We start from the raw sequence: 17,821 nt of genomic DNA on the forward strand, positions 1-17,821 counted from the left end.
GGAAAAGCTACGTTGCAAAAAGATATGCTGTGTTCTCATACCAAAGATATACCTAAGTGGCTTTAGCAGAGTGTACTTACTGCTGCAAAATGCTTTCAAAAGCTATATATGCTTTTTACTTTGGAGAGTGGATCATTTATTTTTATATGTGCTCATTTAAAACTATTTATCACTTGGATAAAAATGATTGTAATACAAGTTTTTTTATACGTACTCTGTTGTTGAAAAGTCTTAAAAGTCATGTCAGGAATTTGTTCTGAATTGTTATGGAGGTTCCCACCCTAAGATGGGCAGAGTGCTGTCAGGACTTTAGATAAAGGTTTGGACCCTTTTGACAAGGAGGTTCTGGAAATTTATCCAAATAACTATGAGCTCCATGTGCATCTCCTTTTAAGTATCTCCGCTTGGTGAAAAACAGGCAGAGGCACTCCACTTTCTATTTATAATGGATGGAAGGAGCTATGGAAGACTTCAGTCTTGGTGCTGAAGTTGTTCTGCTCCCAACAGAATCTTCCATGTCCATTGGCACAGAGGTGGATCCTCTGCAGAAATAGCAAACACACTTGGCTTTATTCAAGAGAACTTTCTAAATTGCTAACTTAAGAATGATACTTTAAACAAAGCCTTATTAAGACATTTTACCTTTATTGCCAGGACTTCTTGTTCTGTCTGTTCTTTGTACATTACAGGAGGTCAGAGTGACATAGTAACCCAGGGGCAAAAAAATCTGCCTTCCTTTCTTCGACAACCCAACTATGCAAGATTTCTTTTCATACAGGATCCCTGAGGCAACATTTCAGAAGAAATTTAGCAAAGTGCAAATACATTAAATGCATGAGTTAAAGTGGGAAATGGGGCATTTTAAAGGCATTTGTATTTTTAATAGCTCATGGTATCTATGGCAATCACAAGGCCTTCTTCCTTTTATTTTAATTAAAGCAGATAAGTTTGTGCCTTTGGCATGTGTGCCAACTACATAGGCCATATACTTGTTTGTAGAACAAGTCGTTTTTGCAAACCAGTGACTAGACCAGTGACAGAAGTCTCCTGAAGCACAATTTCTGTTGATTTGAAACTCAGGGTGCATGTGTGTTAGATGTCCCCTTGCATTCCCAAATGACAGGCTGCAAGGTTCTCCTTCCCTGGGTGGGTTTCCAAGGATTTTGTTGTTAATTACACATATAAGATGCTCAGGAATGCCCCTAGTCAGTGGTTTGGGCATAATCTTTTAATGCTTTTTATGCACAGACAGGTATAGATACAAAACATTCTACCTAGTTTCTTTGTACGACAGATAAACTAAAATTGGCTGCACTGAATAGACTATCAAAAAAGTTGCAAAGGGTGTTTGTTTTATCTGGCAGTGTCAGTGAGGGTTGATTTGATTTGAGATATCTGCACTGCTGTGTAATTTGAGCAGGCATTTGACTTTGCTGAGAGAGAAAACTTGAAAGTGTCACCTAAAGAGTCTTATCCAAAAGACCCCACTCAGCAGTAATTTCAACAACCTGTCTTTTGTAGAATCACCACTAGATGGAGGGAGAGCACCTCAAGCTATGTTCATATCACTTGCATTAAACTGCACAAAGTTTTTCTGTACCTCACACAGAGGACTAATATCGTGAGTATAGGTTTATGAGCCCAGTCTTATTCCAGGCTTATCTAGTTAAATCAAGATTGTATCTCTTCTGGGGTTTCCTAAGTAGATATACCCCGTTTGTCTAACTTAGAATTTTTTTCAGTGTATCAAACAATGAATTGATATTTCAGATATTGGCACAAAGTGCACCTGAATATAATTATAGCAAAATACCATTTGAAGTGAAACATCCTATGCATTACGACTTAGGATGCAGACATTGCCTATGAATGAACTTAAAGGAAAATTGACATTAGTGCCATCCCAGTTAGAGATATACCCTTCTTAGTTCATTGACTTTCATGGGCTTAGAGGGGTGTAACTTTGCTTTGAGTGACACTGTAATTTTTCCAATACATCATGAAGATAAACTCTATAATGTGATCATTATTCCTCCAATTGCTATCTTGAACTTCCACTTGAATCAATGGGTCATTTCTAAAATAGTGTACTTCAGATCAGTGGGCAGGGTGGGGTGGAGAGGTAATTGTTTTGCTGTTGCCTGGTCAGAGCCCATTAATATGAAAGGCACCCATTAACTCTAGCATAGAGGCAACTTATATTTTAATGTCTTAGATAAAGGACATTGTCTTTTGTTTTGGTAATCTTTGTGTCTCAGCAAGAAAGGTGGGCTTTAAATGAAGTAAATAAATTAAGTAGGTGTTCAGTTATGAACAGAGTTATATAGCACAGGTTGTGGCAAGGCAGCATGCACCTAAGAATTCTTAGAAATCTTTGACAGCTCCAAGTTGTTTTCCAAGATCAAAGCTGAGGGCAAATAAGTGAGGTTTGAAATTTTTTACCTACTTCAGTCAGGTTGGAAACAGCTTTAAGATGACACTCCAAAGAAAATTGGATACCTACTCAAAAGAAAATTGATTACCTTGTCCTGTTAAAGGTATCAAAATTATGAAGATTTTTCTTTTGAGTCAAATTCATAAGAAGGAAATAGTAGGTAGATTTTTGAGGAAATAGTAGGTAGATTTTTGAGGTTTCTCTCATTACTTCTAATTGCAATATGGGTGGGCAGTAGAGGGAATAAGCTTCTCCCTCTCCTCTTTGGGGCATTTGGATGTTACATTATACATAACCCCACACATGCAAATGCTGAATGTCATGGTCTGTTTTGTGCAACTGGAACACAGATGTATCTGTTAGTGTTCCAACTTCACATGGAGCATTAGCTGATCTTGTTTTAGATTTAATACATGTGATCCATCATCACTATCAGTACTATTATATCTGAACGTTTTCTCACGGTAATGTGAAATTTACCTGACAAGTGCAAAGAGACAAGTGAAATTTACCTGAGAAGTACAGAAGGACTTGCCTGTAAAAAGAAATTGGGAAGAGTGTAATATATGCATGAACAAACATAAATCTATGCCAGTAGACAGTACAGAATTTACAGTGCAAAAACAGCTAAGTTTTTAATGACACAGTGTTTAAAAGAAGACTCGAGGAAGTTTCTTGGGTTTTTTTTACTACCCATAAAGAAATTCTCAGGAATTATGAAGAGAGACCAGTGTAGTCCTACTTCAGACCAAAGAGAATTAACTTTGTGTATAATATATGTAAACAGGTTTCATTTTTGAAAGGTGGTTCTCTCAAAAAATATACGTTACTCGAATTACAATCCTAACAGCACTTTCCTGTGAGTAAGGCACATTGAATAACATGAGATTTATTTCTGTTTAAACCCAGCCCCAAAGAGACCCTAGTGTATACCTTCATAGTGGTAATGACTGTAACATAGAGTATGAGAGCATTGGGGAAAGCATTCCACCTCATTCTTTTCTTTAACATTTATTTAGTCACACTGTTTTTCAGCTAAGACTTTATGAATATACATTGAAAGCTCAGTAGTGATAAGTCATATTAATTAGAGCTGTTACCTTGACTTCATTTTTTAAATTTTGTGATGCATTCAGTGGATGTTATTGTCTTATTGTCACAGTAATGGAAAATGTTTGCACTGATGTTCTACCCTATAATGTTGGCATAGCATCATATTTTGTGGATGCTTCACTTATTTTCCGACATGTCTTTTATTCATGCAATTTAGTTCAATAAGGCAAAATATCCGCCCACTCTGTCGTGTACGTTATTTGACCTCTTTGTTTTCAAAGCTGAAGCTGCATGGCATGCTGATCAGTGATGTTAGTTCTGTGCTTGAGGCACAGTTTTTTTGTGCATCATGTTCTCATTAGAATGGCACTTCCAAGGCCTTTTATGTGGATATGTAGACCGAGAGGGGGCAGGATTCTAAGCAGCATTTTATTTTTCAAATTAGCCATTGCTGAACTTTTAGTTACTGAAATGATATATGTGAAGTACTTTGGACATTTGTGGTGTGTTAGGTTTTTTAAAAAGTATTATCAATGACTGACCTTCCTCAGAACTAGGGTATTTTTGCCCTCTCGTGTTCCCATTCTCTGACTGGAGGAGTTAACCAGGAGACGTTACTCCTTCCATTTGCACAGGCAGTATTATATAAATTAGGCAGGTATTTGAGTGCCCTTGGGGGAGTACTATCCCAATTCTGGTCATATCTGCCCCATACTTTCTTTGGCTTCTCTTTCTCTCTTTTTACCCTCTATGACTTTCTACAGGAATTTCCTTTTTCTTTCTTCACGGCTTCGGTACCATTCAGTCTCCATTCTCTGTGAATGAATGTTTATTCACCTGTTTGGATTTTCTTTGTATTTTTTCTTCTACAAGCTTGACACTCTGCATCTTGAAATTGGGATGATGCTCTGCCCCCCAAGCCACTTAAAGGCTTACCTAATTTACATAGCCCTGCCTGTGGAACAAAGGAGAGGAATAACCCATCCTAAATGTTCTCTATCCACTGTCATGAATGATTCATTCCAGTGAGTTTCAATATTTCATTTTCAAGGGAAAACAGTGACGACTTCTAAGTTTCTTAGGGGACAGTCAGCTGCTGCAGAATATTTATCCACACAGCCAAATTGGTGCAACAAGATTATGGGCTGAGGAAATTGAAGACACACCTATTTTGTGCTGATGTGGTTATGACATACCTTTATTATCTGAGCAGTTTATAACTTGACCCATATGTACCACATTGCCGCTAAAGTGCTCATTGGTTTGAGAGGCTATTGAGAACCATGGATCATCTTGCTAGGTGCTCATCAAAGGAACAAAAATCTCCATTACTAGCCGAGACATTTCAAACCAGCCCTGAAACATTCTGAAGAGCTGGTCACCCCATGTTATTCCCAAGGCACAAATTTGGTTGTGCGTGCTGGCTTTGACATGGTTGTAGAAGTAAATGCATCTTCTGGGTCCACAGACAATTAAAAGCAGAGCGCAGGATGAATTTGTCAAGAGTTGTTTTGAATTACTAACATAGTGTGTGTGTTTTCTTTTTGGTGACCCAGGAATATACTAAGGGTGAAGACAGACAAGATGTAAAAAAAAAATGAGCTCACAGCGAATTCTTCAGTTCGCTCTGCGAATCTGGTTTTGCAAATGAAATGACAGATGCGCTTAGCAACAGCTCAAACGCTGTCAGGTCCATCTTGCTTTCCCACCCCTTACTTCGGATGAGCTGTATGCTTTGGTCTTTTTAACAGCACCACATCAGTTCTTCTGTCCATTTAGCTACTCTTTTTTTTTTTAAAGGAAACTTATTAAAAGTGAGAAACTGCTACAGAGACTGAAGGATTTCTTGGTGGCGTGGCGAGGGTAGTTCTGTTTCACAGACTGACAATTTCTGTTTAAACTTGTGCTGTGCAAATAACAACCTGCTGGTGGTCCCCAGCCCCAAAAGTGTCCAGCTGTCCTGGGCCAGGGCCTTTTCTGCCACGGCCTGGTTGAACTCTCCTATCTAGTGTGAGACCACAGCTCTGCAGGACCTGAGGCAGTTCCGTAGGGCCGGTAAGACTGAGATGTTCTGCCAGTCCTATGGTTGAGGGCAGCAACGGTTTCCATTGTAGCTGGCCTCCCTCCCCCCCCTTCTTCCTTCACTTGATTGAATTGATTGATTGGGGACCCTGACCATTCTCCTCTGGGCTGGGTGTCGCCCTGTGTGCACAAATTATGCGCCAACTGGATATTAGAATTATGATTTATTGTTTTAATTGTAAATTGTTTTGTATTAATGTATTTGATTCATGTTTGTATTGATGTTTTAATGCCGTAAGGTGCTCTGAGCTTGGCCTTGGCTGGGGTAGAGTGGGATAGAAAATAATAAATAAATCACACTTTATTGAGCAACTTGACCATTAAGGGGAACAGCTGCATTTCATCTGCACATAGTGAGGGTGTTTATACATCTTCACTGCTCTAAGAATGTTAACATGCTTCTTCATCCTCAGATTCTGATTCACTCAGGAAAAAGCTGTTCTGCCTGCAGCATTTGACTTAAGACTCAGTTACCACTTGCAAAAGTGAATCACACTATTTCTGTCTCTTTTTTCTCTTCTTCAAAGAATATATAGCTTTTTTTGCCCTGCGTACAGATTGTTCATACAGATGTTTGCACTCATTTTACTGGAAAGCTGCTCTTCTGTCCTAAACAGCTTATAACATTCTAAAATATATGGCCAGTATGAATTGGGGGAAAGCTAGTTCTTTGCAGAAAATGCACATTATGGTTTAAAATCATTATGTCTCTTGTGTAAACAACACTTGATATATGTGTCTGTATAAGACTGATTAGCCCTCAAACAAAATAAAAATTGTCAATTTTAACCAAAAACATCTCTTTTTGGAAACTTCTTTTTATCAGGAAGAGAACAAAGGTACCTCCATGTTACTTGCTCCACCCTGAGTTAAAGTTATTAGACTGTAAATTGGACATAAGTTCATCAACTGGGTAAGGTACCATGGCATCCAAGACCAAGGCAGGTGAATCGGTGTGTCCGAAATCTTATCTATGCTTCAGATAATCTCTTTGGTCTAAATAAAACAACTCACTCTTATAATTTTTTAAAGATCTAGAGCATATGCACAACAAGCTATGTTCTGTTGAACATACAGTTAGTGTGACTCAAATCATCAGAAGCAGAGAGCCTGAAAGCCAGGAGTTCAATACATATCAGTGTTGTTGAGAAAGAGTAAGGGTTAGAGGGGCATTAAACAAATGGCAAAATCTATAGAGAAATTGCAATACACTTTAGCCATTTATGCAGGGTCAATGTTGATGCTCGCTCAAAGCTCTTTTTTAAAATGCAACCTTTAAAATGTTAAGGAGCATGGGGGACAAGATTCTGTGAGACTCCATGGGTCGAAGGCCAAGGAGCTGAGCAGTAGTCCTCCAACACCACCTTCTGGAACCTATTTTCCAGGTAGGGCCAACCCCCCCCAATGGTACCTTCCAGTCCCAACTCTAAAAAGTGATCCAGAAATGTTTATGCATGTATTCTATCGTAATAGCTATTATCTTATTATTAATTACTAAATAAGTGCTTCCAATTTTTTTTGCTTTCTATTGTGTAATTTAGAATAATGATAAATTAATAATTCGGATTAGAAACCAACAATTTAAAGTTGATGAAGGGTGTATGAATGTATTATATTGAAGCTTGGGCACAGATATATTTCTTTTTCTGATTTTTCCCCATTCTTTCCCCCCTCGTTTTCTTTTTTCTGTACCCTTATATATACAAATAATTTAAAAAATAAAATAAAAAGTGATCTAGAACCATACCATGATATATTTTTTTTGAAAAATTTATTGGTTTTTATAATATAAATTTTCTATGTTGACAAACAACAATAAAAGTAATATAAAAAACTAAATCATAAGTAATGTTGTTATAGTTATTTAAGTACTTAATAAAAATAAAAAATAAAGGAAAATTTGTTGACTTCCCCATCACCTCCGTCCGCCTCTTAATAAAGTATTCTATCCCATCGTGATATGATCTGATCTTAATTATTCTTATATCTCAATTAAGTTTCAATCACAATATGCTATTAATATAATTAATTACACTTCTTTATGTTAGCAATGTCATCTAGATCAGATTAAAAGGTACTCTTCCATTATCCCCAGTCCTAGTTCATATTCACAATATTTCATCCAAGCCTCCCATTCCCCCATAAATTGAACATTGTCTTTTTGGTTTAAAGTAGCTGTAAGTTTTGCCATTTCCACCAGTCAGAACCATACCATGATAGATGGTATCAAAAGCCACTGAGAGGTCCAGGAAATCAGCAGTGTCACGCTCTCCCATCCCTCTCCTGGCGCAAGTCAGCTATCAGGCTGGCCACAGCTGCTTTCAATCCCATATCCCTGCCTGAATCCAGACTGGAAAGGATCTAAACAGTTCACTTCCTCCAGGAGACTGGAGTTGTCCATCTAGCCAAAGAAAAAGACTGTACTTGCTTCCTTTGCAAAGGCTTCTTTGAGAGCTGTCAGCAGAGTGGCAGTTCTGTTTGCCCCCTCTCCACTACATTGTGCACCGTGGTTTTGCTGGTCAACGTTCCTGTCTAGTTCAGCTTTCTAGGTTCAACTACCTGGGGTGCCTTTGAGTCTCTCCTCATTTTGCTGCATTTTTTCAGCCCTTTGCCATGTCCTTTTCCAGCTATGTTTCAAGTATAAAGGTTTGGGAAATATATATTGCTACCATCTAATGGCCAGAAGTTGCTCTGCAGGCAAAGTGGACATTGGTGCCGTTAAGATAGTGTTTTCTAATTTGCATACTTGGGGAGAGTTTCATTGTCTGCTTTAATTCACTGTATGTGTAACCGATAAAGCTAACATGGTAGCATTTATTATTGAGACTGAGCTGCTGTACTGCTGTGATGGCACATGCTGGCTCTGCCTACCCAAACCTCAAGTGCTGGGGAGGAAAGTGGTGTCCATCCTTGAAATGGAAGCACTGAAGTGGACAAGCATGTTCTGGGGAGGGGATCTAAGTTGGTCTAGTCAAGATTCTTATCTGTTTCAGCATGAGTCTAGAAATTGTCTTTCTTAGAAGTGGAAAGAAAGCAACAAGGTATGCCAAGTTCCTTTTGAACTGGGGTGTTTGTAATTGTTATATCAATTGATATTATTCAGTGATATTACTACTGAGTTGTGTGTATGTATTTTGGAAGGAGAAAGGCTCCAGAGCGTTGCTGAGAAAAGGCTGCAGTGAGAGATTCATTTTTTTTTTGTAAGTCACACTTCCAAATGTGCCACTGACATTGGAAAACACTTCCTTGTAGAAATGGTAAGATCCTGACTAGTTGGTAAGAGCCAGTGTGGTGTAGTGGTTAAGAGCGGTGGTTTGGAGTCATGGAGTCTGATCTGGAGAACCGGGTTTGATTCCCCACTCCTCCACATGAGTGGCGGAAGTTAATCTGGTGAACTGGATTGGTTTTCCCATTCCTACACATAAAGCCAGCTGGGTGACCTTGGGAAAGCCACACTCTCTCAGCCCCACCTACCTCACAGGGTGTCTGTTGTGGGGAGGGGAAGGGAAGGTGATTGTAAGCTGGTTTGAGTCTCCCTTAAGCGGTAGAGAAAGTCGGCATATAAAAACCAACTCTTCTTCTTCCTTGTCTATGTCCACATGATGCGATTTTTTGGTTTGGACAATATGGTCCTGTTTTCATTAAATATATTTGTTTTGCATGAACACAGTAGTGATGGTCACAAATACTTGAAAAGGGTAGTAGATAAATTTACGGAGGACAGAGTAGTAAAAGTAGTAAATACACCTTGAATATTAATGAGGTAATTTGCATATTAGGCCATGCCCCCTTACATCACTGGAAGTGACAAGGATTGGCTACGCCCCTGCAGCCACTAGGAGCACATGGAAGGCAGGAGCACAGTAAAGAGAAGTAGCTGTTTTGTGGTGGCCCTGCCTTTCTGCCAAGTTTACAGCAAGGAGGCAAACACTTGCATATCCTGCTTGAATTCATTAACCAAGCCAGCACCAGACCAGGTTAAGGCGAGACCAGTCAGCGCAGCTCATGGTTGCTACAGTCATTTGCCCTTTTATATTCCAACGTGTTTCACCATAAACTTCATCAGGGGATCCAGTAAAACAAAATTAAACTTGATACAATTACTTCAATATTATATCATTTGGAATAAATATACAAAATAATAAGTTTAATTTTTAAAATTAAAATTTCTTTTAAAATGATTTTAAAACACAATTTAAGACACTTGGAGCTTGGTATTGGGAACCTAACATATTCGCTAGTGTGATACCAAAAAAAAGATAAAAGAACTCAAAGTAGACATTAACAGAGGGTCCATATCAGAGAAGTAGACAATGTGGAATACCTTAAGCAGAAACGTCTATGGCTCCCACCTTGGACAAATGGATAGGTTGGATAGAGCTCAGTATACTTTATAACCAGGTATGATGCAAGAAATCCAGACACCTCTTTAATCCTTAAAGGACTGAAGGTCTCAGAAATGCTTAGTCACTGTGATCTGACAAGTATAGAAGGTCCACACTTTCTTTCAACGTGTAGAGGGCCTGTGGGATGTACATGAATATGGGCCTGTGGGATGTACATTAGGTGAGGAGATAATGGGTACACTGCCTTAATTTAACTAAGTACCCCAGTAAAACAACTACACCTTTATTTCGTAATAGGCTACTTTTAATACACAATCAATGCTTGTCGTCCTGTGTAATATTTCTGTTAATATTTCAGCATTTTACAAACTATGTTTTGGAAAAAGTAGGACTGCTACCTGACTGGCATCTTTATCTACTCTAAATTTAATATAATGAACACTATTTAATCTAGTAATAAGAAACATCATATAAGGAGGAAAAACATTAGCAGGAGATACCAGCTTGTACTGACTTGATGACTGTTTAGTATACTTGTATTTTTGCTTTGCCATATGTTTTGTTCTGTGCACTACTCTGCCAGGTGTAGGGTACCTTCTGCCTTAATTCTGTTTATGCTATAAATATCTGTTCATGTATTCTCTCCTTTTTTTTCCTATGACAAAAGAGATGAAATTTGAGTAATTGAGTTACAGCTCAAAGCCAAAAGCTATCAAACATGTTCCAGTTCTTAAAGCAGTTTCCCTATGAATAAAATCTGGAATGCCACTGGAGATATCAATGTTGAATTCTAAACCAGAAATGGCAGTTACTGTGTAGACTATGAATATATTTGACGTGCTGATTTTCATTTTTTAAGCATTTAGGCTGTGGAGAACTTGGAACACATGATTCTCATGTTCCTTTAATGGACGACTCATTTGACCTAAAGTCTCAAATGAGACCATACTATTTTTTCCATTTTTTCATTATTATTATTTATATATTTCTACTTTATTTCTAAATTTGATATTAACCCTATACATTTTCTTAACCCCATCACAATAAGTTCATCTTTTTTTTCCACATAATCACCTCAGAGAAGAATTTTGCCATGGCTAAAGAAGTCCTCACATCCTCATGCTTTAATAAACATGTAAATGCTTAAGACTCTGTCAATGAGCAATAAAGGTTGATGATGATTAATAAAAATGGTACAGTCTTAGTTCTGTCAACAAACACTGAATTTCTCATGATTGGATCCAGCGATTTCACTCTATATAAATCATACCATGGGCAAAAACAATATCATATGATCCAAAGTTTCAAGCTCTCTCCGTCCACATCTGTAATATCTGTCCTGGGATATAGCAGCCCCTCAGAATGGCTTATGAGAATGCATTCATCCTGGCTACAAAAAAGGCTTGACTGTAGGCAGGAATTGTTTGAAATTTCAAATAGGCTGGCAGGGAGGATGGGAGTTGGAGACCAACTGAAAATAATGAACAAACCCTGCATGCTCTATTTATTGAATTTTTTCCCCTGATCTCTATTCCGACTAAGGCCAAGCCCAGAGCGGCTCTGGGGGTGTACGTATCTAATTCTACTATTCTCTTTTTCAGGAAGGAGATTGCTGCAACTATACTCAATTCCATCAATTTTTTTCATAAATTAGTTTCAACCATCCACTCCCATAGCGGTCTTGCTTTATTCTAGCTACCGGTAATAGCCCAAAGAGAACCTTCATTCTCATATTGGAGCCAAGCATGTACCTGCACCGATCTCAATGCAAGCTCTTCCCTCAGAGCAGTACTGGAAATACAGTTTGGAGCTCCCAGGATCCTTTTGATCAATTGATCAATTTTTTCATTCACTTCCTTGATCCATATCTCTGCTCCATAAGTTACTTGCAGAGTTACTTTAGCCTGAAATACGGTCAGTGCTGAGGCTACGTAGCATCCCCCCTTTACGGTAATATCTTGAGATAGCATTAGATATTATTTTGGCCTTCTCTAGTGCTAATGTCTGATGGTATTTCTAGCCTAAGTTATACCTAAAAAGACATTTAGATATTTGAAGTGTTGTACCTGCTCCAAAATCTGACCATCTTCTGACCAATTAACTTTATTAAGGGATGCACAATGAGTAAAAATCATTACCTTTGATTCATTGTAATTAAGTTAAGCTAGCCCACCATCTACTATTCCATCTTATCAGCCTATTCTGATATGGATATATTTTCAGAACAATCTTTTGTGCTTCATATTTTAGGGCTTAACTGTCTTGTTCTCCATTCATCCCCATTCCAAGTTGCCCTCTCTTAATATACTTCCTCTTGCCCTTAGCAATTGATTGTAAACATATTGAGTAATCACTCAGTTATAATTTAGAATATATTTTCTGCAATGTATTGGCAATTAAATGTGTTTGTTTCACCAGGAGGCTATAGTTCTCTGCATTATTGAATCTTGTGTGAGTACCATACAAAAGGATTAATCTAATACTTTAGATACACTATCAACTATGTTTTCCTCAAGTTCTGAATACTTATCCTTTAAAGGGATTAATAACATAGAACCTTCTAAAGGCTGGAATTTTTTATATAATTCTACAGGGCAAAGTGTCTCTCAAGTTGACTTGTAGACAGGAAATAGATGATGTTGTGAAGACAAGAAAGATTGATAGCTGGGGGTGGAGTTCCTGTGTCGCTAATACTACTGTTTATCATCAGTAGAGGTGAGGGGTATCTTGTAGTCATTTCTTTCTAATCTTGAATTCAAAGTAAATCTTGATATAGTATTTCATACATTTCAAATTAGCAAAGACTTTCCTAATAGGTACAAAATTTGTAAGTCATATTTCCCTCAAAGTGTTATAAAGAAAAGTATAACTTTTAAATTTTGTTACCTAGATAAAGTAATCCTAATAAATGTGTTAAAGAGTTAGGCCTGTAAAGCTATCCAAACAAAGATTCTCCAAATAGTTCTTCCATTCTGGGTTACGCCTTTTTTTAAAAAGTAGCATAGCTCAACTGATTATTAAAGATCTGAGCAAGTTTTGCTCTGCTCTGCAACTAATTTGCCTACATGCAATGAATTTCAAACCTTGCCGATCTATTTTGAAAGTCAGTTTTTTTAAAGTGGCTACAATGTTGCATGTCTGAAATCTTTCAGTCTGCCTAGATTTGATAAAAGAACACAGCACAGTTGGGAATTAAACATATGGACTCTGAATATTTTCTTTTCACTGATTGCAACATGTGTGCATTGTTAACTGGAATTAAGGGTTTTATGTGTATTTTCTTTTAAGCATTTTCTTTTTTCCCTTTTTTGTAGTGTATGTGTGTTGATATAGTAGGGTGATGGTAAATATGACACAAGACTGAACTTTATCTGGTATGACTGCATTCTCTGAGATCTCTATAGATTTTGGTTGTGAGAGTTTTTGCTTAATTTTTTTCATAAACCCTCTTAAATCTTTTGTTGGCCTTCTGAGGTTAGAATTTTGAAAACATACCATAATTACTACTCAGAAAGTTTTTTTAAAAAAACCTGCCAGCATACTAGGACAGAAGAGCTGAGTGCCATTGGTGGGAAAGGTAGGGTTGTCAGGTCCCTCTTTGCCACCGGCGGGAAGTTTTTGGGGGCTGGGTTTGGAGAGGGGAGGGACTTCAATGCCATAGAGTCCAATTGCCAAAGTGGCCATTTTCTCCAGGTGAACTGATCTCTATTGGCTGGAGATCAGTTGCAATAGCAGGAGATCTCCAGCTAGTGCCTGGAAGTTGGCAACCTTAGGGAAAGGTGATGTGTGGGTGGGGAATATGCTAGGGTTGCCAGCCCCTTTATGTGCTAGGATTGCCAGCCCCCCAAGTGTGGGTGGGTAATGCCCTGCCCTTGCCTTCTGTTTCCTGCCACCGCTCTAAGTGGAAGTGGGAATTTAAAACAATGTCCACCAGGCAAACCCTTAAGTGACATCATGCCTCTCTGGGAATCACTAAAAATTCAATCACTGGAAATATGGTGAAACCATAGGGTTTGGGAAATTCTTAGAGTGGTGTGATGTCAATTCTTGGTTTTCCCCAGAGATGATGTAATGCCATTGCTGATGGCTTCCCACCCATGTCCCTCCCCAGTGGCTGGGCCTGGCAACCCTGTTTATATCAGTCCTCAAGAATTAAACTGCTGGAGACAGACCTCGCTTAGGTCTGGTTCTAGGTTGCAGTCTCTCATTGTGTGTGTATTAGGGCAAGCTATATGATGCACCCAACGTGTGCCCAGTCACGTGTGTGTAACTGGACTCGTAGTTAGATGTACATTGGGGAATTCACGTTAAAAAGTGCTCATTCACTCGGTGAATGGTGTATGGGTCACCTTTTAAAGGACTTTAAAAAAAAGCATTAAGAGAGATTTATAATGGATAGGTGGCCTAAAGAAATAAAGATTCCTGCCTACTTCTACTAGTGGCATGGTTTAAAGTTGCAGTTCATAGAATGGATGTGGGAAAATAAGGCTGGAAGGAAGAAGGGTTTCTTATTAAAGTCTGGTAGCTTAAAACCACGGCCAGCATGGTAAATTTCCAGTCAGGTGAAAGAGGAAAGCATGTAGAGGCTATTTTCTAGAGTTGCCAACTCTGGGTTGGGAAATTTCTAGAGATTTGGGGGTGGAGCCTGGGGAGAGCAAAGATTGGGGAGGGGTGACAACTCATTGGGGTATAATGGCATAGATACCACTCTCAAAAGCAGCCATTTTCTCTATGGGAACTGATCCCTGTAGTCTGGGAATTAATTGCAATTCTGGGAGATCTCCAGGCCCCATTTGAAAATTTGTGACCTTACCAAGGACCCGTCCTCTGTGTTTCAGCAAAAGTCTCTATTCTGGGAGTGTGTTTATATTGAAAGGAGGAAACACCAGAGAGCAAACAGGCAGCTTCCTCTGTGGTCAGGTAATTTTGCTGATGTGACTGCATTAGGGTTTATTGACGATCCAAGCACATCTGATATAGGCACATTTCAGTTTCTCTTCCTCCTTCATAGTGGAATGGCTGGAAGGAGGTAGAGAAGTGAATCATGAGAACTGAATCAGCATACACACTTACATACGGAAAGATTTCGCTAGCAGATTTCCTGGAGCAAACACTTTAGTGTTTTAACAGTGCAATCCTGAGGATTGTGGAGGTGGGTGCCTACTAGAAAAATCATGGCAGTGCTGGTATGTTCCCTGTGGACAAGAGCACAGCCAATCACCAGCTGCTGATCCAGCCACTGCCCCTTGATGCCACTCTCACCCTCCCATGGGAAGCAAGCAAACAGGGAAGGAAGACCCAGCAACAGCTCAACCCTAACAGAGGCACATGGCTCAACAACCCACTTCCCAGCCCTTCCCCAGGATGCCCAACCCTTCCCTAGCAAGGGCCTGATGTAGGGTTGCCAGCCCCACCCCACCCCCACTGCCAATCAGCTGGCTGGCTGGACAATTTATCAGCGGGATCCACCAGCCTAGCCTCCTCCCACCACCAGAAAGCCCTCCCTCCAGCTGCCAGGAGGAACTTGGATGGCATGATGGGCAGCAAAAAGGCTGCCCAAACACAGCCATCCCCTTCACCCCCCAAAATAAAAATAGGAAGACAAAAAAGGCAGAGGCCAGCCTTGAACCCACAGCCCCTTCCAGACCAGCTTCCTAACTACTGGGCCAATAGGGTGGGTCCAAAGGAGGCATGCCAGCAGGCACTAACTGCACTGCAGCCCCAGCATCACCACCAGCCACATGGGTCCAGTCAGAGTGTATTGCACCAGCAGGTACAGCTTAGTGAAAAGGCACTGGGATAGCAGGGCTCCTGGTTCAATTCCTAAATGTGGAGGTAAGAGACAGGCAAAAGCTCTGCGTTTTGCTCCCACAAATTGCAAAAGGGGGGGGGCATGATGGCCTAGTCAATGGGCCACAATAGATATCCATTAGTTTGGCTGGGATGCAGCTTCACACCCTTCCCCCCGCTGCACCCGTGGCAGTGGTTCCCTTGCGTCCACCATGGGTTCTCTGTCCCTGCACTGACAAGCTGTATGGCTTATGAGAGGCCAACAGTGCTGTGGGAGAGTGTGGGACGCAGAGACCCACTCTTCCCAAAACAGCCACCCATCCTCCCTAGACCACACACCAGCATGCACACTGTACACAGCAGCCAGCAAAGTGTGTGTGTGGAGACTTAGTGCAGGGTCACCCTCCAAGGTGCCACTGAACCCCTGCTATGTTTGGCAGCTGATTAAAACAGAAGGCCATTGGCGTTGGAAAGGCCAACAGTCATTCCAGCATGGGCATCCCTGAATCAGAGCCCACCATCTTGGACATGTGATGGGGCAGCCATAAGGGGAAGTCACAGATTAGGGGGAGGTGTGGAAGAGAGGGGCATGGAGCTAGTGTCCTCCACTCACAAGCTGACAGGGACACTGTTGTAGAACCCCCAGACTTTACTGAACTGCAAATCATGAAGAAGTTTGATGAATTCAGTTGCCAACTCCCTCTGTCCAGTATGGCACCTGTGCCTTTGTGAGCTGCTCCCAGTAGCCATGGGGATGTGTGCTGAGCTGTCCCTAGCACAGCATGCATCTGAGTGAGGCGGAGTCCCAGGTTGAGAAGCTGCCCAAGGCAGGATGCTCCAGGAGGAAGGCTGGAACTGGTGACAGGGCAGCGTGTCATGAACAACAATGGTCATGCTCCCCGGCCTCCCATTTGAACCACCTGAAAGAAGCAAAACAGACATGTGCTGTGATGGCAAACAGCACTGATGTCATGACAGCTAAAGACTTGCCTGTGAGGCCCCAGTAGGGTCCACAGACCCACACTCCTTGGGGGGGGGGAGGGATTTCAGGAGACCTCCTTGAGGTCCAGGGTGTTGCCACCCAAAGACACTTACCAAGTGCTCTGCTAGTGCAACTGATTGATCCAGTGTTACTGCATAGGGCTTGGATCCGGCAAGGGAAGGAGTCCCAGGGTTGCTTGGCCAGCTGATCCACAAAGTCCAGTGGGGCAGCTGCCAGGCACCCCAACCCACACTTGTACCCTGCTTCCCATTCTGCGGGGCTGCAGAATTCCCTGCCCCACTAGAGGCAGTTGTCCCAGGAACACCTTCCTGGGAGTATGCCCCATTGCTTGATGGGAGGTATGGAACTATGAGGGGCTGGTTCAGGCCACCCCCATACACACACACCACTGGCCTCTGCTGTGGGGGACCAGCATTGTGGGGGCAGCACCTGGACTCTTGTGATGGGAATGGGGAAGGCAGAGAGAGGAGGACTCAAGGGTTTATGCCAGTGGGTGGCCCCAATGGGGCAACAGCGGTGGCCGGGATTGGTGTGACGGTGCCGAGCCAGCACAACTCCTGTGTATGCTGGCATAACTTCTGTTTACACTGGCATAAGGATGGCATAGCAGCTTGTCAGCTACCTAAATGCTTTCTCCTGCCCACCCCCTCGGGATTGCACTGTAAAAGAATGTTGCTAATGCTGTGGCAAACTGGCCACCGGTACCAGGGACACAGCAGCCCATAAAGGCCCACTCAAACAAGCCATTAAATGTACAGTCAGTTGTATAAGCATTTGTTTTTTAGCTATTTACTCGTCCTGAGAAAAGCATTGGATTAAAACTTCTAACCAGAAACAGATTTCTCAGATCAGTCACTTTTATATGCCATTTAGCCCCAAGCTTAATAGCACAGTTTAGAGATTTTTCTCTTAAAAAGGCTTTTCATTCCAGTAAAATGTAGCATGTCATATACTTAAGGGAATTAAAACCTGCTCACAGAGAGTGGCACCGTAAAATAGTACTTGGGCCTTAGCGCTAATAAATATTACTCTCTTGTTCTTAATTCTCCCCCTTCCACTGAGCAGAACAATGTTGGCCTATAAATGAGCTATAAATGCTCCAGTTGTTTCATT

Source organism: Euleptes europaea, chromosome 1, assembly GCF_029931775.1.
Source record: "Euleptes europaea isolate rEulEur1 chromosome 1, rEulEur1.hap1, whole genome shotgun sequence".
Lineage (NCBI taxonomy): Eukaryota > Metazoa > Chordata > Lepidosauria > Squamata > Sphaerodactylidae > Euleptes > Euleptes europaea.